Raw genomic sequence first — 14,735 nt, 5'->3', positions numbered from 1 at the left:
TGTGTGTGTGCCCATGGCACTCATCAGAACAGGGGGAAATGAAAGAGCTCTTATGCTGGTGCCAGTCACAGATGCCCTGCACCACCACCCGCCCACGTCACCGCCTGCTCTGTCTGCATTCCCCTCTGACACTGTCCGGAATGGGCCCTGTGCAGACCTGCAGGTGGCCCCATTAGCAGGGAAAGTATGTCAGTGGAACTGCCCAGAGAGTGTGAATGGAGCCGGCTGTTCCCAGATTCTGGCTTCTTCAGAAAACTGATAGGAAGTAGGCCCTGAGGGTTCATTGCAAAAAACATGGACATATCAGATTCTACAATTGGTTAATTATTGCAGCAACCTTAAGGTGTAGGTTATAAAAATCACCAGCACAAGCTTTTTGCACAGATATGAAAATGTGATATCACAAGTGCCACACTGAGGAAAATATTGTGTATTTTAATTTCTACTTTTTTGGTCAGTTTTTGGTCAAATGGAGTGCATGTTGTAGTAAGTAAGGGAGGAAGAGGGCCCATGGGAAAGGGCCTCCTGTGTATGCACTGTGCAGCAAACCATCCAGACTCCAGCCTAGCCAGATTCAGGCCCAGCCTCACAGCTATCTGTTCCACAAGCTGAGATCAAAGTGTTGTTGCTGGCAAATACACCCGGGCTCCGGCACAGCCTCACTCCAGCAGCTGCTGAGCAGGAACAGCCCCAGCATGCCTTGTTGAAGTTGGGGAAAGGAGCTGAAAGATTCATGGGCTGGATGTGTCATTAACTCACTGCATGATTGATGTACCACATGACTAATAATGTCACAACTCAAAAGGAGACAAGAAAAAGGCAAATATTTTCAAACACACTTTCTTGTACATTTTCACTCTGCCAGACAAACTGCAAGAGAGCCCTCTGCCCGTCACTCTTCTGCAACTCTTTCTTTTCTTGAGAGCTCTCGATTACTTGTTTGGCACTGGGGAAGGGTTGATGAGGGTGATGAAATTATTGACATAATTTTAGATCCCAGTGCGACTGTGTGGGTGGCCTCATAGCTACTGTAGCATTTCGAAATTAGAATTTATATAATTATCCATCAGTCTTTGGTAGAAACATGTTCTGTCCAGGATCTAGACTCTAGCCTTTCAAAGCAACACGTTCTCACTCCCAAAGCGTAACATTTTATGCTAGGTGACAAATCGTTAACATATTACGTTTTCGGCTACCCACCACGTTCCTAAATGACGACCTCGGAAAAATGAGGAAATATGAGAACCGTATGGACTCAATCCACACATGTTCGCTCTTTTTCTTAAAATCGCTTAGAAACACGCTATTTAACATCATTTAAGTCCTGTTTAAGGTGAGGGAAAAGGTTATGGTTAGGGCTAGGGATACGGTTAGGTTTAGGGCTGGAATACAGGGCTGGAACGTTACACGTGTTATAGATATTGAAAGCAATTCTAGAGTAAACAAAGAAACACTTCATCTGTTCAGGTTTTAAAGACAATCACAAACCATTGACAGTCAGCAACTTCAGTGTAAAAGGGCATAATTGCCTTTCAAAAACTGTGTGTGACATTTCATGCTGCTGGCTGGTACATTCTGTCCAGTTGATCTAATTTATTTCCCTTTTCAATAAAGGGCCTCCTGAGGCAAGGAGGTGCACAGAGACAGACATGTGAGCCTTTGGCCGTCTGTGAGTGTCTGCTCATTAATTAGGCCAGGGAATTCCACCGGCCCATGTTCTTAGGGGGAGCAAAAGGTACCAGATGGACTGTGGGAGGGGTGTTAAGATAAGAAAAACAAAATGGACAGAAAAGGGGAGAGGTAGGCAAGCCTGAGTAAGAGAAACAACACACATTCACACCCACACACAAACAATTACTACCATGTCATTATTGTCATCCCCAACCTCCCCCAGACTTGCACCATTCTGACTCCTGAAGCATTTGGACCATATGACCTAAAATAATTACGAATTAAATGCGGTAAAGTGTTATCAAACAACTATCGAAACGAATTTGTGCTCCCTTTTAGGGGAAAAAAGGGTATAATCTGCCATAAAGCCAGCTAGGCTGTGTTTGACCCATAAATACCCTGTTTGCATTTTGCCACAGTAAATCCTCCACCCTCTCCTTGTAAAAGCCAAGTCAAAGAAGCTTAAGAAAAGATAGAGTAATGAATTTGTCGCTCATGAATACAGTTAATGTTGTTTTTTCACGTTTCATATGTTACTTGATTTGATTTTCTGTTGTTGTTATTTTAGCACTTAATCTTTTGAGATTGGTACTCTCCAGGGAGAGTGCATCTCATCCAGGCTGATAGACAATGAAATCACCCCTAGACTTGTCTCTTTGAGCAAATACAAATATGTTTACTATTTTGCTATGTGAGATTTTCACCCTTCTAGTTGTTTTCGAAAACATATGAACGTCCAAAAGACAAAACAGAATTCACTATCTAAGAATAATATTTTGAAACTTGAATGAAAAGCTACTCAACAATTTACTAAACCTCCATTTCATTTTTTAAAAAAAAATTACGTAGATGAGCGAGCTCAATAGCTGAGGATCCAGGGAGATCCAGAGCAATAGTGAGCAAGCCCAAAAAAGCTGATGCTGTTCAGATGAACAGCATCAACGTTTGGGGATTTCCTTACCCAGATGACTGAGCATGCATCAAGACAATAGTGAGCAATACTGACATAATGAGCTGACCGTATTAGACGTGAGCAGTGTAACTGAACTACATGATGCCCAACCACCTGCAACAACAGGTCCATCTACTCAGCTGAGGATAAAGATTGCAGCCAGACTCAAGATAGTCACACAACTGGAGTTCGCTGATAATCAGACCACTACCACTAAAATCCTCAGTATCACTAAAACCAACGAGCCCATAAATGACACTTCCACTGTAATCTTAGATACACATATAAAAAAAAAACTGTTGGCTAACAGGTGCAAAACAATGTCAGAGAAGGAGATGAGTTCTGGGTGGATAAGAAGTACAACATAATGTCCATAATTGAGGCTCTAGAAACTACAAAACAAAGGCTCACAGTATTAGGCTTAAGTGATATACCAGAGAAGTGGAGGCGAAGAGAACTAATGGCCTGTTCTCCAATGGCCCATACATAGTGTACTCTCAGATGCTAGGGAACAATAGTACGAGAGCAGACCCACATAAAGGTGAGACTGGGCAATACTCGGAAAACATCTGGGAGAAAGAGGTGTTGCACAACACCAACACCAAGTGCCTGGTGGACCCAAAAGCAGATTACAGAAACCTCCTAGAACAAGAACCCATTAACATCACAAAGGCAGATATCATAATAGCATAAGTCTCAAGAATGAAGAGCTGGACAGCACTAGCAGCTGATATAATCCATGCTTACTGGCTAAAGAAGCTAACAGTACCTGCTAACAGCAGGGACTCATGTGGACTGACTAACATAGGACAAAATAATTCTGATCATGAGGGATCTCCACAAGGGTATGACATCAGCTTACTACTGGCCAATTATCTTCCTCTCAGAAATACAGAAACTTGTCTTAGCAAACATAATAACCTACCAACCAGCCTGATTAGGCACATGTGTAAACAAATGACAGCAGTTCAAATTGCAACTGAACATAATGGCAGATGGTGGAAGCACTAGTTTTTGGTTGACAGAGCAGTATACCGAGACTCTGAGACCAGTCAGATAAACCTGGGCACCACCTGAATTGACTATAAGTAAGCCGGGCGACTCAGTCCCCCATAAATGGATACTCGAGTATTAGGCACTATACCAAGCTAATAGCATACGAATAACATTCATCAGGAACTCAGTGGGACTATGATGGACAACACTAGGGGCCAACTCCATGTCACAATCAATTACAGTCTATGCTGTTTTGCATAGACCTCAAGCCACAAGCCAGCTATTACTAAGAGCTGATGTGTATATATTTCAGGAGTGTATTGACCATCATTCTCCTCCTGTACATGGATAACATCAAGCAGTATGCCAGAAGTGAGCAAGATAATAAGTTACTGATCCACATCAACAGAATTTGTGATGTAGACAAATAAGTGTAGACAAATGGTTACAAAGGAAGGAAGGTCAGAAGCAAGATAGCTGGCATACAGGATAGCTTGGATCTGAGTATCCAAGAGGAAAATGTAAACCCTGATGATGATGGAAGGCCCTTGGACAGCCAAGGAAAATACCTCCAGAAGGCCAGCCGATGAGAAGATTTCAGCATTAGGAATAAAATCTGAGCTATCAATACATACATTCTACTGGTCATCGGATACCCAGCTGGCCACAGGAGGTGATAGATCCCATTGCTGTCAAGACATGAAAACTCCTCACAGTTCATGGAGGTCTTCACCCAAAGTCCAACACCCTGAAGCAACTGAAAGATGCAGGGCAAGAATTAGTGAGTCAGGAAGAAATACAGAACATCCATGAATACATCAGGAAGATTCCACTTGAGATGAGCTGCTCCAAGAGTGCCTGAAGCAGACAAAGATAGTCGGTGATGAGGAACGGGTTAAGGAACTATCACAAAAGACCAAGTCCCTGCAAAGGGTGTACCACTGACAGATAGATGAAATGACTGACATCAATGCATTCTACCAACAGCTAGAAAAGGTTGGCTTTATCACCGTTATGTATCTTTTTTATAGAGGAATGGGTTGTTATGAAAATGTGGAGGACCAAAATATTCAAATGTGAAAAATGGAGAGGCTGAGGATGATGGCTGAGAGTCAACAAAAGACAGAGAGAGAGCCAGAAAAAAAATGCAGATAGATAAGAGTCACACTGAGCACATGGAGGAGAGTTGTGATAGATAGATAAAGAGGGGGAGTGAGAAAGGGAAAAAGCTTCTTGATTGCTGGTCTCAGGCAGTTTGACTGGTCGTTGACAGCATGCTCCTGATCCGACCATACGGCCTGTCTCCTTAGCTAACAGCCCAGCTGCACAGGGAATGTCCCCGGGCCTGACATTTTGACACAGGCGCCACGTTGACAAATAGCTGGAGTTTTCACCTCCTGCTACACTGTCTGCTTACTAGCTGTATGAAGTGGGGAGGGGGGGGTCTAACAGATCTGCTGTCAGGCCAAAGCTGCTGATCAAGTTCTCTTTGGGTGGCAGACTCCTACAAAGAGTGAGGATTGGGGTGGCACTAGCCATCAACGCAGCATTTGAGACGGTTTTAGGGGTTCGTTGCACATGTTCGTAGCAACATGCCCCACTATTCCAGCTTGGTGTGGCAAGGAAATTGTGTAATTACAGCACAGTGTGGCATTCTAGGTCTTGTGCCCACCCCTAAGATGAGGTAAGGTTATGATATGAAATTCTGTATATGAAGTAGCTTCTGCTCCAATGAAGAATTTTCAGTTTTCATTTAGGGGTGGCTGTAGCTCAGGAGGTAGAGCAGGTCATCGACTAATTGGAAGATTGGTGGTTTGCTCTCTAGCTGCTCCACTTTGCATGCCAAATGTCCTTGGGCAAGATACTAACCCCAAGTTGCTCTCCAATGCATCCATCGGAGAATGAATGTGTGAGAATGTGAGGTAGAAAACACTTACGCAGAAAAAGCATAAATAAAAGTGCACGTGTAAATGAGGCAAGTTTTATAGAGTGCTCAGGGAGAGTGGAAAATCACTATATAAGAACCAGTCTATTAACCATTTTCTTATCGCTCAAACAGTTTTAGTTTAGTTACAGAAAAGATGTTAAGGCGGTGTATGTAATAGTTAAGTCAGTTACGTTAACTTTTGTTCTCTGTATGGACATATATATCGCACACTTCCTGACAAGTGGTCAGAAATGGTGTTGAGTTGTCTAAATGTTCTTGAATGCACATGAAGCTGCTTAGAGCTCTAACTTTGAATGCATTTTACACATTATAGGATGGGAAATGCACAGGTGTGCGTGAGTGCTTCTGCTTCCATGTATCTGTGAGCGAGTGTATGAACAAGCCGGCCAGGGTGACTGTGTTGTACCTTGGTACCATTGGGGCTTTAAGTGCTCGGGCTGTATTGATTAATCCCCTCGCCTGTATAACCTCCAGCTCACTTTGAGGTGTCCCCAGTGTGCCTGTGCTCTCAGCAGAGCACACGCTGTGATTAATGCCCATCTCCTGAGTCTACCCGCTACAGAGCACCGTGTCAGGCCAGATTTGTCAGCTCACAACTATAGATTTGTCTATGCCTCCTCCTCAGCTTTAGAGCCACTAGTGCCCTGTAGTGTAAATCTGTCCCCTCTCTCCCCTCTCACTCTGCACTCTTCCCTAGGGTGAGAAGATGGCAGATGCATTAAACAATTCACTTAATAGATAAGCTACAATATGTTTGACTTTCTTTTCTCATTTCTCTCCTCTTTCCCCCACGTCCTTCCTCTTTCTCTCCCCTCGTATCTCCCGCTGCTGAAATGGAATTGGATCAAAGAAGGAAAGTAGGGGGTTGGGAGGAGGGAGGGGTCCTCATTGGGTTTTGTTGAAATATTTATAGGTCAGGGTTGACTGGTTAAATTGAATATCTATGCTGATCTCACTTGCCTGTTTAACTTGCGCCTAGGCAAATATGTTTCCTAGGTGATAACCTTTTATGTACCAGTCTGACTTCATTGAAATGCATAGAGATAAAAATGTGTCACACTTCACAGTCAAGCCAGGCAGCCACTGGTGCTCGATTATTCAAATGATAATTGACCCACACCTGTAGCTTGCTTATATTCAGTAGTCAATCATTCCATCCGCTGTTAAGATATGGAGAAAATACGTTCTGTCATTTACATTACAAACCACTGTTGAATGTCAAGTACCCCAGGCGAGTCATTTGTGTGGAGAAGAATGCGAAAAATATATGGCCAATTATGATTTCCAATCTTTTTAATAATTTAAATGCTGTTGATGTGTGAATTACTGGCAGCGTAGCTCTCAATTCTGTGCCCTGTTTATTTCCAGCGGTATTATTTTCTCCCTAACAAATGACTTGATGTTAATCTTCATATATAATTTTCATTTGTTTGATATAATGGCTTCTAGTGGCTTGCTGTCAAAGGCTGATAAATTGACAAGCAGTATCATAGCACTAGACTCAACAATGCAGAAATGTTTGTTGCCAAAGACAGGGGCGTTTTACTACCATAGGGTGGTCATAGTAATGAATGAATGCATATTCATGTACGCACACATGTATGCGAATATATTCAGTCATCTGATACTTTGGAAGCTTTGATCCTCATTGTGCAGAACATCATACCTGTGCAGGGTATTTCCTTCAAACCGCTGCTGGCTTGCTTGTCAGTTTCTTCTCACCATTACTCTCTGTCTGATCTTTGCGAGCATGAGCAATGTGTCTTTATGTTGTCAGTTTCTTCTAGGAAAACACATGATATGGCTACAATTTGCATAAATTTCCAAATGGAAGATGTGAAAGCATGCTCGGCAACTGTGCCTGTTTGTTTAAAGTCTGCCAAAGCTCTATAATTAGCAGTGTTTAATTATGGAAATGGCTGCTGAGGAGAATTTCAAACACACTTCTTCCCTGGATCATTAGTCACAGGGGCAAAAAAATGAAATGCTTTCAGCAATGAAGGGTTCATATTTCAAGCTTATAGCTGCTAAAAGGGTGTACTCAGAAAATCAATTTTATGAAAGTCCGTTCAGCACTAAAGGGAGTTCCATGCAACTAAGCAATTTTGAAATAATGTCGGTGGGGGCCTGATTCATGGACGGTAACAGGACTTTGCTCTCCTTGCCTGGGACATTATCCTCTAAGCTAAGGTCAGAGGTCAACCTCTGGTTTAAATCAACCTCTATTTAGCATAACTCGATTCTTAAAGGGCTTCTGGCAACTCTACACTGAATAGATAAGTAGTCTTCTGCAGGCAGAGAGCATGTGGTGTGGCAGATCAAAGCTTCTGAAAGCTGCCTGAAGACTTAAGAGCAAAGGGGGAAAGTTCAGGTAAACTACGGCACCAAACCTAACCTTGACCCCATGAAGTGCTAGTTATATTGTACCACAACAATGATGTCTTAATCTTGGCCACAACCTCACACGTTGACAGTAAACATTCTATTTGTGTATCTCCTAGGACACAAGCAACCTCCGTGCTATAAATCCAGTCCCTGTTGCTTCTTTGATTGCTCCCTCCCCCACATCAAGCTGGGTGTCATACGCTGCTAGAAAGGATATGGACAACACATGCAGGAGGCTATTGGAGATGAATGAAAACATCAAGTCTAGGAAAACCACATCACCGCACACATACTCTGTGGGAGGCCCTTTTGCTAATAGCTTGTTGTGGGGCCTTGTGCCTTTTGGTGTGTGTCCCGTGCTCTTCAGTGGTGGTGGCAACGACAGCAGTGGGGACATTTTGGTGGGTCGTTTAAGTTGGGAGGTCACATATAAAATCGGCTACAGCTGCACTGGGACCGCTGGTCCAGCCTCCTCACAGGGGATTCCCATTAGGCAGATTGATTGTTTCCTCTCCTCTCCTCCTTTGATTCATGTCTTCCATCTGAGCTCTAATGAGCCATCGGCCGTATGGCACCACTCAGGGCATCTGTGCATCGGCCCCTTGCTATACTGTACATTGCTAATGGGAAACACATACTGCACTGTTAATACACACACAAGAACAGTACTGAACACAGTCACACCTGGGATATATATATTGTCTAGCTTTCTACTATGTTAATTTATATTCCATCTCTCACATAAGGATTTTCTTTGATATAAAAATTGAGACTTTAAAAAATTTGATTACTCTTAAGCTGCAGTAAAGACAAAGAAACATCTTAGTGTCATCGTACCTACTGACCTCACAGAAGAAAGAAGATTTTCGATAAATGCAAATGCACATGCAGCACATGCATGTTATTTATTCTACCACAGAAGAGAAGGGACAGCTTTACAGCCCTCCACCACAACTGTTATTTGCAGCCTCATCCATCCATATATTCTCCATTATCCAGTTTTATGGTACACACGGAATGATAATTATAATAACAATAATAACTACCCATATAAAATATGTTTACTGCACTTGGTGGTGTGAATGTGTTCTATTCTGTACTAGATGCTCTATGTTGACCAGCCTAGAGTTAAAGTAAGCGCTGGTTTTCCTCAAATGAAAGTCAGCCTGCATCTGATATTGATTCACATCCATGTTTTGGAACATTTTATTCAGGATCATTTTATACCTTGGGAATTTGGGGGGTGTAAAGTCTCCGTAGCGAATCGTTCAGCGTGTCTGAAGACGCCGTAAAATTGTTTTTTAAAGCTAGAGTCCTTCTACTTTCATAGTGCAACTGAGGGTTACACTCTGTCTCTTGGCGTGGCGCTTTTGCACATCAAAATGAGCTTGGAAATGTGTATGTCTTCATCTGCTTCCTTATCAAAACATTTTCTATTTGCTAAAAGGAAGCGTAAAATGCAGTTTTGCTTTTCTCCTACCGCAGTGGTGGTGTCAAAGATTTTAACTCACAGATGTATACGGACACATTTTCTTCTGAAAACATAGCAGCATATCCCAAAATTTGCGAGAGAAAGAAAAGTGATAAACTGATCATTGACTGAAGCAGGCAAGAGAGCGGAGCAGTGTTTAAGCTTGGATGAACTGCAGATGAACTGAGTGAGTTAAAGCAGAGTCATAAACACATGGTGCTCTGTGTTATTGATTGGGGAGAATAAATGGGTGTTTGCTAAACATATTAGATCAGAGAAGACGTGGCTCCCACACTGATCAGGATGATCTGCAGGGTGGCCCAGGCTCTTGTCATTTTCTGTTTGTTTAACTGTGTGAGTGCTCGAATGAACTTTTAATGTGTACGCATGTTAGTCTTAACCTGTGCACGTGTATTTAACAGCGCATCTAGACTTGGCCCTCGAGCAGTCTGCATCTGGTCTGTGATCTCGCTCTCTCCCTCTCGCTCTGTCACATACCCCTGCACACATCTACGTACACAGAAACACATTCCTACCTCACTTAATTTTTGCCAAAACACTTCAGGTTGCCGTCACACTGTATGTGGTGGGAACTGTCTCTAGAGGTCACTGCAGTTCCATGGGTGACAGATGCAGCAGGGCCCAGCAACAACATCCTGTTTAACAGAGTGACTTTAGTCACCACCCGTGAACTAAAAGGGAGAAGAAACAGCTGAAAGAAACCAGAGAATATCACCAGGAGTTTCACACTGTCAAGTAGCTCGCACAGACTGACATAAACCTATGAAATAAAAGTTGCTTGCTTGTCACAAAAATCTGAAGCTGCAAATCCAAATCAAAGCAAAGTTTGCACATCTATGTAATAGCATTGATTTTTCACTGACACACGCGGCGTGTTTGCAGCTTATATGTTGTAGCTGGACAAGGTAAGAAATGTATACAAATCATTTCACTTTTGCCAAACGTTCACAGGCACTATCTATTGCTTTACTCGCAGCCATGGGCAGCTGTAGCATGCACAGTGAAATAGGTTATCAAAGTTGGGTTTTCAGAGTTCTGTTTTCAGCAGCGCTTTCTTGGTAACAGTTGAAATGGGTATGTTGCCAGGCGCCCCTCTTGCACTAATTCTATTACACTGGGTTATTTTTAAAAGTTCTTTTTCTAAACATTTACTGTCAGTAATACACTGGAAGCTGCTGTTCCATATGCTTTGTTTGTATTGTGGTTGTGGTCGCAGTGGGGCTGACCCCGCCTGCTTCCAGTGAGCTAGTGGCAGCTTCGTAGTCCACCATGCCAAGTTTAAAATTAGCAACATATTTAACATGTACTCTACTGGCATCCAGTGTTTTTTCAGAGGGTCTCTTTGGAAGACCACAACCAGGCCCAATATAGAAACCTAACTGGAAGACAGTGGTAAAAAATAAAGGCAAAATCCAGAGCAGATGCTGACAACATCTACAGTGATCAGCCTAAGAAAGCTAAAGCACTAACGCAAGACCACCAAGACATACTCAGCTTTAGCAATGCGTCCCTCTTGCTGGCAAATGGGAACATATGTTGCTTCATGGCCACAACCTCAAGCCCAAACTATTAGCATGAACTAAACGACAAAACCATGCTCCTGTTAATGGTATAATCACAGGGGGAAGTGATTTATGGCTTTCATTTTTAAGGATCCCTCTCCCCATAACTCCTAATATGGAGGAAAATATCTGTTTTCACTATGGGAGCCCTCCCATATTGCCTTATAGGCTGTTAAAGCATGGAAAAGAACATATTGGTGTCATAAATCTAGGTTTCAAACTAGACAGCACAGAACATTGTATGATGTCATGTGAGGACAATAGTGAAGAAAGTTAAACCATAGGATTACAGCCTCGACTGGCTTGGATATGAACTCGGGGAGTTTGAAGTAATCTCTATTAATAGTACTTCATCAGCATATCTGCTCTTGGATTCTTTTGCCATACATCATATCCCAAGCTGCTTCCAAGTTATATAGAGAAACATATTTTGAAAAGTGAATAGGACCTGTCTTAATGTTTAAGTAAAATTATCTTAGCGTTTTAAAGGTTTTGGGAACATTTGTCTGTAATTTCTATTTTAAACAAAATAGAAAATTTTCCTAATTCAGTGTGTGAATTGTTTGGGGTTTTTTGTTGTTTTTTAACAAAACAAAATTTCAAAACGCATACAACAAAATGCAATATTTTAAATAGTTGTCCAAATCAGACATTAGCAAAAAAGATAACGTCTGATTTATGTTAGCATGATATATCAGTGACAACCTCTGGCTCACCTTTCCTGTGTTTTCCTCATCTCTTCTTGAAAACAGACAGTCAGAGGGCTGGTAATTCACTCTACTGTAGTTTGGCCTCTGACCAGTAGAGGGAGGTCATTGATTTATTTCTGCCATGTTACAGCAGGAATTTGCATTTGCCTCCTCTGGGTTCTTGATTATGAGTGATTCTAAAGAAATGTGTCAGTTATTATTTTTAGACAACCACATAATGCAAGCACAGTGGGTCCTCTGAAGGATCATTTATTCTGGAGTAGATAAGCATGTTGCAGCAGCCACATTCCTAAGGAACGGGTCACCAACTCTGATTAAAAGTGACTTCGCGTAAGGCCATAAATATTTGTCAAGTCTACCTTTGAAACGCAGGCGAGCTGTGGCTTCTCTGCTCGTTTGCCACATGAAAGTGCAAATGGAAACACTTTAGGGTTCTGAGCTACATCAGTCATAGCTGGAATAAGATGGCCAATAAAAAGGGCATAATTATGATGCTCCATCATTTGACACAGCTCGAGGGTTTGGCTTGTTTACCTGCTTGCTATAAGCGAGAGAACTCCTGCTGTGAATAATGGAACTCGTGCTTTTATGATCATACTGTGTTTAAGAGTGAACTTTGAAAATGTGTGGTCTGAGTGGCACCTTCTTCCCCTCCCCTTTTCTTTTACTCTTTTTCTTTCACTCTGCCTTCAGCTGTTTATCTTTCTGCATGCTGAGCATTTTCCAATAGCCCCTTTGATGCCACTTATTGCTCCAGTGTATGAAACCACGTCACGACCGGCAAGCAACAGCAGCAACAATGCCTTGTTTTGAACCATTGCACTCACTTGTTGTGTGACGTTTCACAGTCTACTCATTGATGACAGTCCATTCACTTTGTTTTATGATAAATAAAAGCTTTTTTTTTTTTTCGCATTTCATATAGCACATATTTATAGGACATAATTTGATTTATAGCCTATATGGCTCTGTCTAGTGTCATAAATTGCTTTTTTTTAATCAGAAGCCTTCTTGTAGGTATTCAGCATGGCTTTCTGTCATTTTTATCCACTTTGCATGCATAGCTTTTTGAGGTCAGCATTGTCACAGTAATGATACATTCTGTAAGCATGGAGATACTTTTCTTGGAAATGCCTCCGCATTCCTTCGTTTGTCTGCTTGATATATGAGCGCTATGAGTAACAGTAAGCAGAGCCGATGTAGACATCAAGCAGGTGTGGAGACTCCATTAGCTAGGAACCATTTGACTTGCACACCAGTGTCTAATCCTACACAGGAGCTTCACACAGAGAGGCAGGCCCCCAAGCAGAGCCCAGTGGAGAAGTGTGCTGTCGACACCATACTGTTACACAGCCCTGCTGTGAGTTTTCCTCCTGCCCGCATGATGCCAATGAAACTAATGTAGTGGAAATACTCTGTGTTCAGGTGGAGGAAGCTGTTCATTATAGGTGCTACTGCGACTCATTGTACTGAATATCTCTGAAAAAGAAAAAGAAAAAAAACGTGTCAATTGCTGTAAGAGAGACAAGCTGCTGGCTTTACATGCTGGACTTCATCTGTCAGTTCTACAGTGGTGTTGGCACAGGCTGAACTCAGGAAATTGGAGACATAAATTGAAGAAAATTGATAGTGCTGCTGCTTTGCAGAATACTGTTGCTGAACACTGTTTTGGTCTGCAGTCCAAATGAACACCTCTGCAGTCTGTCACCTACATAGCGCAGCGAAAAAAACATATTGTGACTTTCTACAGCGTATCCTGCTTTATCCTAAAAAAAAAAAAAGTTTGACAAGGTGTGTAGTTTGTGTTCATGTAATGAAAACTTGAAAACATGTCTCTGTATAGGTTGTTCTAGAGTTGTTGTTTTTTTAAAGAAACAAAACCGATTTTTATTATAGTGAAATCTCATCTAAAAGACGGATTACTTCTGGCACCAGGAGTGTAATTTAAAACTTTTTTTCTCACCATGTTAATAAAACTTTATGTGTATTTGACCCTAGCTTCACAATAGGTTAAAGGTTACAGTTACTTTACTGCACAGGTAGAGCAACTAACAAAACACTTTCACTATCTAAACACTATCTAAAAGGTAGAAAAAAACATTACAGTCAAATACAAAGACAACACCATATACACAAGCTATTCTCATTGTCTCTTCATGTTAGTTGTCAGAGATCACTCACCTAATTTAATGTTGAATAACTTAATGTCAGATTTTTATTCATTCATTGTTTGCTGTCATGTTTCTGTCTAGCTAGTAAAATTAAGTTTAATATTTAGCATATTAGGCCATCCAAAAACTGGGGAAATCTTTTTTTTTATCCATTTGGTCATAAACTTTAAGCCCTTCTGCAAGTGTTACTGAGCAGTTTGTCACATTGTGTCTGCTGGAAAATGATGCATGAAGGAGCTAATTAGATTCACTCAAAATCAAACATAAATATGAATATAAATATTACCTTAAAAGTGTGACTGTTGTGATTTTTCTTTACCTTTTTTATAGGAGATCAAAGCTCAGATAGGCTATTGCAGAAAGATGTTATGGGGTGTAATATAAACCTAGAGTGATGAAGACTCCATGAGCATCTGTCAGCCTAGCAAAGGATGCCTAAATATTCTTTCATGTACTTCAAAGAAATGTACACCTATATTGTGATTCATATCTAAAATTAGTGTTAAATTTTCTGCTGTTACATGGCTTTTATAGACTTTTGAATTAGGGACCTTGTTTAAAAGTCAACAGCAGGCACAAAAGGCCAACAGATGCCAAACAAAAAGAGGAAGAAAAACAGAAGGAGAGCATGAGATTAAAAAAATGAGATGTGGAGGATTATTAAAGGGCATTAAAATGGCACAGAAGATTATTCTAATGTTGGTGATGCTGACCTAAAGTCAGAAAAAGAAAACTGCCAAGCCAGCAGACAAACATAAAACAACAATGAAGATAACAGGAACAAGGACACACAGGTTTTGCATTCTATAGGTGCAATACACATGCATACACACTAAAGCACTTCTTCT

Source organism: Neolamprologus brichardi, chromosome 1 (genome assembly GCF_056152115.1).
Source record: "Neolamprologus brichardi isolate AB-2024 chromosome 1, ASM5615211v1, whole genome shotgun sequence".
NCBI lineage: Eukaryota > Metazoa > Chordata > Actinopteri > Cichliformes > Cichlidae > Neolamprologus > Neolamprologus brichardi.
The sequence above is the reverse complement of the archived record's forward strand: the minus strand, read 5'-3'. Positions refer to the sequence as shown.